We start from the raw sequence: 12,624 nt of genomic DNA on the forward strand, positions 1-12,624 counted from the left end.
GGGTGTACAGGTTTGTACAAGGTTGTACAAGTGTATACAAGGGTGTACAAGTATGTACAAGAATGTAAAATTTTGTACAAGTGTGTACAAGGGTGTACAAATGTGTACAAGGTTGTACAAGTGTGTACAAGGTTTTACAATTGTGTACAAGGTTGTACAAGTGTGTACAAGGTTGTACAAGTGTGTACGAGGTTGTACAAGTGTGTACAAGGTTGTACAAGTGTGTACAAGGTTGTACAAGTGTGTACAAGGTTGTACAAGTGTACACAAGTTTGTACAAGTGTGTACAAGTTTGTACAAGTGTGTACAAGTTTGTACAAGGTTGTACAAATGTGTACAAGGGTGTACAAAAGTGTACAAGGGTGCACAAGTTTGTACAAGGGTGTACAAGTGTGTACAAGCTTGTACAAGTGTGTACAAGCTTGTAAAAGTGTGTACAAGGGTGTACAGGTTTGTACAAGTTTGTACAAGTGTGTACAAGGGTGTACAAGTATGTACAAGAATGTACAATTTTGTACAAGTGTGTACAAGTTTGTAAAAGGTTGTACAAGTGTGTACAAGGGTGTACAAGTGTGTACAAGGTTGTACAAGTGTGTACAAGCTTGAACAAGTGTGTACAAGGTTGTACAAGTGTGTACAAGGTTGTACAAGTGTGTACAAGGTTGCACAAGTGTGTACAAGAGTGTACAATCGTGTACAAGCTTGTACAAGTGTGTACAAGGGTGTACAGGTTTGTACAAGGTTGTACAAGTGTGTACAAGGTTGTACAAGTGTGTACAAGGGTGTACAAGTTTGTACAAGTGTGTACAAGTTTGTACAAGTGTGTACAAGTTTGTACAAGTGTGTACAAGTTTGTACAAGTTTGTACAAATGTATACAAGGGTGTACAAAAGTGTACAAGGGTGCACAAGTTTGTACAAGGGTGTACAAGTGTGTACAAGCTTGTACAAGTGTGTAAAAGCTTGTACAAGTGTGTACAAGGGTGTACAGGTTTGTACAATTTTGTACAAGTGTTTACAAGGGTGTACAAGTATGTACAAGAATGTACAAGTTTGTACAAGTGTGTACAAGTTTGTAAAAGGTTGTACATGTGTGTACAAGGGTGTACAAGTGTGTACAAGGGTGCACAAGTGTGTACAAGGGTGTACAATCGTGTACAAGCTTGTACAAGTGTGTACAAGGGTGTACAGGTTTGTACAAGGTTGTACAAGTGTGTACAAGGGTGTACAAATGTATACAAGGATGTAAAAGTTTGTACAAGTGTGTACAAGTTTGTACAAGGTTGTACAAGTAAGTACAAGTTTGTTCAAGAATGTACAAATGTGTACAAGGTTTTACAATTGTGTAAAAGGTTGTACAAGTGTGTACAAGGTTGTACAAGTGTGTACAAGCTTGTACAAGTGTGTACAAGCTTGTACAAGTGTGTACAAGCTTGTACAAGTGTGTACAAGGTTGTACAAGTGTGTACAAGGTTGTACAAGTGTATACAAGCTTGTACAAGTGTGTACAAGGTTGTACAAGTGTGTACAAGGTTGTTCAAGTGTGTACATGTTTGTACAAGTGTGTTTAAGTTTGTACAAGGTTGTACAAATGTGTACAAGGGTGTACAAAAGTGTTCAAGGGTGCACAAGTTTGTACTAGGGTGTACAAGTGTGTACAAGCTTGTACAAGTGTGTACAAGCTTGTACAAGTGTGTACAAGCTTGTACAAGTGTGTACAAGCTTGTACAAGTGTGTACAAGGGTGTACAGGTTTGTACAAGGTTGTACAAGTATGTACAAGAATGTAAAATTTTGTACAAGTGTGTACAAGGGTGTACAAGTGTGTACAAGGTTGTACAAGTGTGTACAAGGTTTTACAATTGTGTACAAGGTTGTACAAGTGTGTACAAGTGTGTACGAGGTTGTACAAGTGTGTACAAGGTTGTACAAGTGTGTACAAGGTTGTACAAGTGTGTACAAGTTTGTACAAGGTTGTACAAGTGTGTACAAGTTTGTACAAGTGTGTACAAGTTTGTACAAGGTTGTACAAATAAGACATCCCTCTAAATAACAAGACATCCCTCCAAATATTAAGACATCCCTCTAAATAACAAGACATCCCTCTAAATAACAAGACATCCCTCTAATAAACTAGACATTCCGCTAAATATTAAGACATCCCTCTAAATAACAAGACATCCCTCCAAATACCAAGACATCCCTCTAAATATTAAGACATCCCTCCAAATAACAAGACAACCCTTTAAAAAACAAGACATCCCTCTAAATAACAAGACATCCCTCTAAATAACAAGACATCCCTCTAAATATTAAGACATCCCTCCAAATAACAAGACATCCCTCTAAATATTAAGACATCCCTCTAAATAACAAGACATCCCTCTAAATATTAAGACATCCCTTTAAATAACAAGACATCTCTCTAAATAACAAGACATCCCTCTAAATAACAAGACATCCCACTAAATAACAAGACGTCCCTCTAAATAACAAGACATCCCTTTTAAATAACAAGACATTCCTCTAAATAACAAGACATCCCTCTAAATAACAAGACATCCCTCCAAATAAAAAGACATCCCTCTAAATAGCAAGACATCCCTCTAAATAACAAGACATCCCTCCAAATAACAAGATATCCCTCTAAATAACAAGACATTCCTCCAAATAACAAGACTTCCCTCCAAATAAGAAGACATCCCTCTAAATAACAAGACATCCCTCTAAATAACAAGACATCCCTCTAAATACCAAGACAACCCTCTAAAAAACAAGACATCCCTCCAAATAACAAGACAACCCTCTAAAAAACAAGACATCCCTCTAAATAAAAAGACATCTCTCCAAATAACAAGACATCCCTCTAAATAACAAGACATCCCACTAAAAAACAAGACATCCCTCTAAATATTAAGACATCCCTCTAAATAACAAGACATCCCTCCAAATATTAAGACATCCCTCTAAATAACAAGACATCCCTCTAAATAACAAGACATCCCTCTAATAAACTAGACATTCCGCTAAATATTAAGACATCCCTCTAAATAACAAGACATCCCTCTAAATAACAAGACATCCCTCCAAATATGAAGACATCCCTCTAAATAACAAGACATCCCTCTAAATAACAAGACATCCCTCTAAATAACAAGATATCTCTCTAAATATTAAGACATCCCTTCAAATAACAAAACATCCCTCTAAATAACAAGACATCCCTCTAAATAACAAGACATCCCTCTAAATAACAAGACATCCCTCTAAATAACAAGACATCCCTCTAAAAAACAAGACATCCCTCTAAATATTAAGACATCAATCTAAATAACAAGACATCCCTCTAAAAAACAAGACATCCCTCTAAATATTAAGACATCAATCTAAATAACAAGACATCCCTCTAAATAACAAGACATCCCACTAAAAAACAAGACATCCCTCTAAATATTAAGACATCCCTCTAAATAACAAGACATCTCTCCAAATATTAAGACATCCCTCTAAATAACAAGACATCCCTCTAAATAACAAGACATACCTCTAATAAACTAGACATCCCTCTAAATAACAAGACATCCCTCTAAATAACAAGACATCCCTCCAAATATGAAGACATCCCTCTAAATAACAAGACATCCCTCTAAATAACAAGACATCCCTCTAAATAACAAGACATCTCTCTAAATATTAAGACATCCCTCTAAATAACAAGACATCCCTCTAAATAACAAGACATCTCTCTAAATATTAAGACATCCCTTCAAATAACAAGACATCCCTCTAAATAACAAGACATCCCTCTAAATAACAAGACATCCCTCTAAATAACAAGACATCCCTCTAAATAACAAGACATCCCTCTAAAAAACAAGACATCCCTCTAAATATTAAGACATCAATCTAAATAACAAGACATCCCTCTAAATAACATGACATCTCTCTAAATATTAAGACATCCCTTCAAATAACAAGACATCCCTCTAAATAACAAGACAACCCTTTAAAAAACAAGACATCCCTCTAAATAACAAGACATCCCTCTAAATAACAAGACATCCCTCTAAATATTAAGACATCCCTTCAAATAACAAGACATCCCTCTAAATATTAAGACATCCCTCTAAATAACAAGACATCCCTCTAAATATTAAGACATCCCTTTAAATAACAAGACATCTCTCTAAATAACAAGACATCCCTCTAAATAACAAGACATCCCACTAAATAACAAGACATCCCTCTAAATAACAAGACATCCCTTTTAAATAACAAGACATTCCTCTAAATAACAAGACATCCCTCTAAATAACAAGACATCCCTCCAAATAACAAGAAATCCCTCAAAATAACAAGACATCCCTCTAAATATTAAGACATCCCTTCAAATAACAAGACATCCCTCTAAATAACAAGACATCCCTCTAAATAACAAGACATCCCTCTAAATAAAAAGACATCCCTCTAAATAACTAGACATCCCTCCAAATACCAAGACATCCCTCTAAATAACAAGACATCCCTCTAAATAAAAAGACATCCCTCTAAATAACTAGACATCCCTCCAAATACCAAGACATCCCTCTAAATAACAAGACATCCCTCTAAATAACAAGACATACCTCCAAATAACAAGATATCCCTCTAAATTATAAGACATCCCTCTTAATAACAAGCATCCCTCCAAATAACAAGACATCCCTCTAAATAACAAGACATCCCTCCAAATATGAAGACATCCCTCCAAATATGAAGACATCCCTCTAAATAACAAGACATCCCTCTAAATAACAAGACATCTATCTAAATATTAAGACATCCCTTCAAATAACAAGACATCCCTCTAAATAACAAGACATCCCTTCAAATAACAAGACATCCCTCTAAATATTAAGACATCCCTCTAAATAACAAGACATCCCTCTAAATATTAAGACATCCCTTTAAATAACAAGACATCTCTCTAAATAACAAGACATCCCTCTAAATAACAAGACATCCCACTAAATAACAAGACATCCCTCTAAATAACAAGACATCCCTTTTAAATAACAAGACATTCCTCTAAATAACAAGACATCCCTCTAAATAACAAGACATCCCTCCAAATAACAAGAAATCCCTCAAAATAGCAAGACATCCCTCTAAATATTAAGACATCCCTTCAAATAACAAGACATCCCTCTAAATAACAAGACATCCCTCTAAATAACAAGACATCCCTCTAAATAAAAAGACATCCCTCTAAATAACTAGACATCCCTCCAAATACCAAGACATCCCTCTAAATAACAAGACATCCCTCTAAATAAAAAGACATCCCTCTAAATAACTAGACATCCCTCCAAATACCAAGACATCCCTCTAAATAACAAGACATCCCTCTAAATAACAAGACATACCTCCAAATAACAAGATATCCCTCTAAATTATAAGACATCCCTCTTAATAACAAGCATCCCTCCAAATAACAAGACATCCCTCTAAATAACAAGACATCCCTCCAAATATGAAGACATCCCTCCAAATATGAAGACATCCCTCTAAATAACAAGACATCCCTCTAAATAACAAGACATCTATCTAAATATTAAGACATCCCTTCAAATAACAAGACATCCCTCTAAATAACAAGACATCCCTTTAAATAACAAGACATCCCTCTAAATAACAAGACATCCCTCTAAATAACAAGACATCCCTCTAAAAAACAAGACATCCCTCTAAATATTAAGACATCAATCTAAATAACAAGACATCCCTCCAAATAACAAGACAACCCTCTAAAAAACAAAAAAACCCTCTAAATAACAAGACATCCCTCTAAATAACAAGACATCCCACTAAAAATCAAGACATCCCTCTAAATATTTAGACATCCCTCTAAATAACAAGACATCCCTCTAAATATTAAGACATCCCTCTAAATAACAAGACATCCCTCTAAATAACAAGACATCCCTCTAATAAACTAGACATTCCGCTAAATATTAAGACATCCCTCTAAATAACAAGACATCCCTCCAAATACCAAGACATCCCTGTAAATATTAAGACATCCCTCCAAATAACAAGAAAACCCTTTAAAAAACAAGACATCCCTCTAAATAACAAGACATCCCTCTAAATAACAAGACATCCCTCTAAATATTAAGACATCCCTCCAAATAACAAGACATCCCGCTAAATATTAAGACATCCCTCTAAATAACAAGACATCCCTCTAAATATTAAGACATCCCTTTAAATAACAAGACATCTCTCTAAATATTAAGACATCCCTTCAAATAACAAGACATCCCTCTAAATAACAAGACAACCCTTTAAAAAACAAGACATCCCTCTAAATAACAAGACATCCCTCTAAATAACAAGACATCCCTCTAAATATTAAGACATCCCTTCAAATAACAAGACATCCCTCTAAATATTAAGACATCCCTCTAAATAACAAGACATCCCTCTAAATATTAAGACATCCCTTTAAATAACAAGACATCTCCTTAAATAACAAGACATCCCTCTAAATAACAAGACATCCCACTAAATAACAAGACATCCCTCTAAATAACAAGACATCCCTTTTAAATAACAAGACATTCCTCTAAATAACAAGACATCCCTCTAAATAACAAGACATCCCTCCAAATAACAAGAAATCCCTCAAAATAGCAAGACATCCCTCTAAATATTAAGACATCCCTTCAAATAACAAGACATCCCTCTAAATAACAAGACATCCCTCTAAATAACAAGACATCCCTCTAAATAAAAAGACATCCCTCTAAATAACTAGACATCCCTCCAAATACCAAGACATCCCTCTAAATAACAAGACATCCCTCTAAATAAAAAGACATCCCTCTAAATAAATAGACATCCCTCCAAATACCAAGACATCCCTCTAAATAACAAGACATCCCTCTAAATAACAAGAAATACCTCCAAATAACAAGATATCCCTCTAAATTATAAGACATCCCTCTTAATAACAAGCATCCCTCCAAATAACAAGACATCCCTCTAAATAACAAGACATCCCTCCAAATATGAAGACATCCCTCCAAATATGAAGACATCCCTCTAAATAACAAGACATCCCTCTAAATAACAAGACATCTATCTAAATATTAAGACATCCCTTCAAATAACAAGACATCCCTCTAAATAACAAGACATCCCTTTAAATAACAAGACATCCCTCTAAATAACAAGACATCCCTCTAAATAACAAGACATCCCTCTAAAAAACAAGACATCCCTCTAAATATTAAGACATCAATCTAAATAACAAGACATCCCTCCAAATAACAAGACAACCCTCTAAAAAACAAAAAAACCCTCTAAATAACAAGACATCCCTCTAAATAACAAGACATCCCACTAAAAATCAAGACATCCCTCTAAATATTAAGACATCCCTCTAAATAACAAGACATCCCTCTAAATATTAAGACATCCCTCTAAATAACAAGACATCCCTCTAAATAACAAGACATCCCTCTAATAAACTAGACATTCCGCTAAATATTAAGACATCCCTCTAAATAACAAGACATCCCTCCAAATACCAAGACATCCCTGTAAATATTAAGACATCCCTCCAAATAACAAGAAAACCCTTTAAAAAACAAGACATCCCTCTAAATAACAAGACATCCCTCTAAATAACAAGACATCCCTCTAAATATTAAGACATCCCTCCAAATAACAAGACATCCCGCTAAATATTAAGACATCCCTCTAAATAACAAGACATCCCTCTAAATATTAAGACATCCCTTTAAATAACAAGACATCTCTCTAAATAACAAGACATCCCTCTAAATAACAAGACATCCCACTAAATAACAAGACGTCCCTCTGAATAACAAGACATCCCTCCAAATAAAAAGACATCCCTCTAAATAGCAAGACATCCCTCTAAATAACAAGACATCCCTCCAAATAACAAGATATCCCTCTAAATAACAAGACATTCCTCCAAATAACAAGACTTCCCTCCAAATAAGAAGACATCCCTCTAAATAACAAGACATCCCTCTAAATAACAAGACATCCCTCTAAATACCAAGACATCCCTCTAAATATTAAGACATCCCTCCAAATAACAAGACAACCCTTTAAAAAACAAGACATCCCTCTAAATAACAAGACATACCTCTAAATAACAAGACATCCCTCTAAATATTAAGACATCCCTTCAAATAACAAGACATCCCTCTAAATATTAAGACATCCCTCTAAATAACAAGACATCCCTCTAAATATTAAGACATCCCTTTAAATAACAAGACATCTCTCTAAATAACAAGACATCCCTCTAAATAACAAGACATACCTCTAAATATTAAGACATCCCTCCAAATAACAAGACATCCCTCTAAATATTAAGACATCCCTCTAAATAACAAGACATCCCTCTAAATATTAAGACATCCCTTTAAATAACAAGACTTCTCTCTAAATAACAAGACATCCCTCTAAATAACAAGACATCCCACTAAATAACAAGACATCCCTCTAAATAACAAGACATCCCTTTTAAATAACAAGACATTCCTCTAAATAACAAGACATCCCTCTAAATAACAAGACATCCCTCCAAATAACAAGAAATCCCTCAAAATAGCAAGACATCCCTCTAAATATTAAGACATCCCTTCAAATAACAAGACATCCCTCTAAATAACAAGACATCCCTCTAAATAACAAGACATCCCTCCAAATATGAAGACATCCCTCCAAATATGAAGACATCCCTCTAAATAACAAGACATCCCTCTAAATAACAAGACATCCCTCTAAATAACAAGACATCTCTCTAAATATTAAGACATCCCTTCAAATAACAAGACATCCCTCTAAATAACAAGACATCCCTCTAAATAACAAGACATCCCTCTAAATAACAAGACATCCCTCTAAATAACAAGACATCCCTCGTAATAACAAGACATCCCTTTTAAATAACAAGACATTCCTCTAAATAACAAGACATCCCTCTAAATAACAAGACATCCCTCCAAATAAAAAGACATCCCTCTAAATATTAAGACATCAATCTAAATAACAAGACATCCCTCCAAATAACAAGACAACCCTCTAAAAAACAAAAAAAACCCTCTAAATAACAAGACATCTCTCTAAAAAACAAGACATCCCTCTAAATATCAAGACATCCCTCTAAATAACAAGACATCCATCTATATAACAAGACATTCCTCTAAATATTAAGACATCCCTCTAAATAACAAGACATACCTGTAAATAACAAGACATCCCTCTAAATAACAAGACATCCCATCTAAATTACAAGACAACCCTCTAAAAAACAAGACATCCCTTAAGACATTCCGCTAAATATTAAGACATCCCTCTAAATAACAAGACATCCCTCTAAATACCAAGACATCCCTCTAAATATTAAGACATCCCTCCAAATAACAAGACAACCCTTTAAAAAACAAGACATCCCTCTAAATAACAAGACATCCCTCTAAATAACAAGACATCCCTCTAAATAACAAGACATCCCTCTAAATATTAAGACATCCCTCCAAATAACAAGACATCCCTCTAAATATTAAGACATCCCTCTAAATAACAAGACATCCCTCTAAATATTAAGACATCCCTTTAAATAACAAGACATCTCTCTAAATAACAAGACATCCCTCTAAATAACAAGACATCCCACTAAATAACAAGACGTCCCTCTAAATAACAAGACATCCGTTTTAAATAACAAGACATTCCTCTAAATAACAAGACATCCCTCTAAATAACAAGACATCCCTCCAAATAAAAAGACATCCCTCTAAATAGCAAGACATTCCTCTAAATAACAAGACATCCCTCCAAATAACAAGATATCCCTCTAAATAACAAGACATTCCTCCAAATAACAAGACTTCCCTCCAAATAAGAAGACATCCCTCTAAATAACAAGACATCCCTCTAAATAACAAGACATCCCTCTAAATACCAAGACAACCCTCTAAAAAACAAGACATCCCTCCAAATAACAAGACAACCCTCTAAAAAACAAGACATCCCTCTAAATAAAAAGACATCTCTCCAAATAACAAGACATCCCTCTAAATAACAAGACATCCCACTAAAAAACAAGACATCCCTCTAAATATTAAGACATCCCTCTAAATAACAAGACATCCCTCCAAATATTAAGACATCCCTCTAAATAACAAGACATCCCCCTAAATAACAAGACATCCCTCTAATAAACTAGACATTCCGCTAAATATTAAGACATCCCTCTAAATAACAAGACATCCCTCTAAATAACAAGACATCCCTCCAAATATGAAGACATCCCTCTAAATAACAAGACATCCCTCTAAATAACAAGACATCCCTCTAAATAACAAGACATCTCTCTAAATATTAAGACATCCCTTCAAATAACAAAACATCCCTCTAAATAACAAGACATCCCTCTAAATAACAAGACATCCCTCTAAATAACAAGACATCCCTCTAAATAACAAGACATCCCTCTAAAAAACAAGACATCCCTCTAAATATTAAGACATCAATCTAAATAACAAGACATCCCTCTAAAAAACAAGACATCCCTCTAAATATTAAGACATCCCTCTAAATAACAAGACATCTCTCCAAATATTAAGACATCCCTCTAAATAACAAGACATCCCTCTAAATAACAAGACATCCCTCTAATAAACTAGACATCCCTCTAAATAACAAGACATCCCTCTAAATAACAAGACATCCCTCCAAATATGAAGACATCCCTCTAAATAACAAGACATCCCTCTAAATAACAAGACATCCCTCTAAATAACAAGACATCTCTCTAAATATTAAGACATCCCTCTAAATAACAAGACATCCCTCTAAATAACAAGACATCTCTCTAAATATTAAGACATCCCTTCAAATAACAAGACATCCCTCTAAATAACAAGACATCCCTCTAAATAACAAGACATCCCTCTAAATAACAAGACATCCCTCTAAATAACAAGACATCCCTCTAAAAAACAAGACATCCCTCTAAATATTAAGACATCAATCTAAATAACAAGACAACCCTTTAAAAAACAAGACATCCCTCTAAATAACAAGACATCCCTCTAAATAACAAGACATCCCTCTAAATATTAAGACATCCCTTCAAATAACAAGACATCCCTCTAAATATTAAGACATCCCTCTAAATAACAAGACATCCCTCTAAATATTAAGACATCCCTTTAAATAACAAGACATCTCTCTAAATAACAAGACATCCCTCTAAATAACAAGACATCCCACTAAATAACAAGACATCCCTCTAAATAACAAGACATCCCTTTTAAATAACAAGACATTCCTCTAAATAACAAGACATCCCTCTAAATAACAAGACATCCCTCCAAATAACAAGAAATCCCTCAAAATAGCAAGACATCCCTCTAAATATTAAGACATCCCTTCAAATAACAAGACATCCCTCTAAATAACAAGACATCCCTCTAAATAACAAGACATCCCTCTAAATAAAAAGACATCCCTCTAAATAACTAGACATCCCTCCAAATACCAAGACATCCCTCTAAATAACAAGACATCCCTCTAAATAAAAAGACATCCCTCTAAATAACTAGACATCCCTCCAAATACCAAGACATCCCTCTAAATAACAAGACATCCCTCTAAATAACAAGACATACCTCCAAATAACAAGACATCCCTCTAAATTATAAGACATCCCTCTTAATAACTAGCATCCCTCCAAATAACAAGACATCCCTCTAAATAACAAGACATCCCTCCAAATATGAAGACATCCCTCCAAATATGAAGACATCCCTCTAAATAACAAGACATCCCTCTAAATAACAAGACATCTCTCTAAATATTAAGACATCCCTTCAAATAACAAGACATCCCTCTAAATAACAAGACATCCCTCTAAATAACAAGACATCCCTCTAAATAACAAGACATCCCTCTAAATAACAAGACATCCCTCTAAAAAACAAGACATCCCTCTAAATATTAAGACATCAATCTAAATAACAAGACATCCCTCCAAATAACAAGACAACCCTCTAAAAAACAAAAAAACCCTCTAAATAACAAGACATCCCTCTAAATAACAAGACATCCCACTAAAAATCAAGACATCCCTCTAAATATTAAGACATCCCTCTAAATAACAAGACATCCCTCTAAATATTAAGACATCCCTCTAAATAACAAGACATCCCTCTAAATATTAAGACATCCCTTTAAATAACAAGACATCTCTCTAAATAACAAGACATCCCTCTAAATAACAAGACATCCCTCTGATAAACTAGACATTCCGCTAAATATTAAGACATCCCTCTAAATAACAAGACATCCCTCCAAATACCAAGACATCCCTGTAAATATTATGACATCCCTCCAAATAACAAGAAAACCCTTTAAAAAACAAGACATCCCTCTAAATAACAAGACATCCCTCTAAATAACAAGACATCCCTCTAAATATTAAGACATCCCTCCAAATAACAAGACATCCCGCTAAATATTAAGACATCCCTCTAAATATTAAGACATCCCTTTAAATAACAAGACATCTCTCTAAATAACAAGACATCCCTCTA

The sequence above is a fragment of the Macrosteles quadrilineatus genome, unplaced genomic scaffold (assembly GCF_028750875.1).
Source record: "Macrosteles quadrilineatus isolate MER2022 unplaced genomic scaffold, UCM_ALF_1.0 Scaffold_42__1_contigs__length_1031511, whole genome shotgun sequence".
Taxonomy (NCBI): Eukaryota; Metazoa; Arthropoda; class Insecta; order Hemiptera; family Cicadellidae; genus Macrosteles; species Macrosteles quadrilineatus.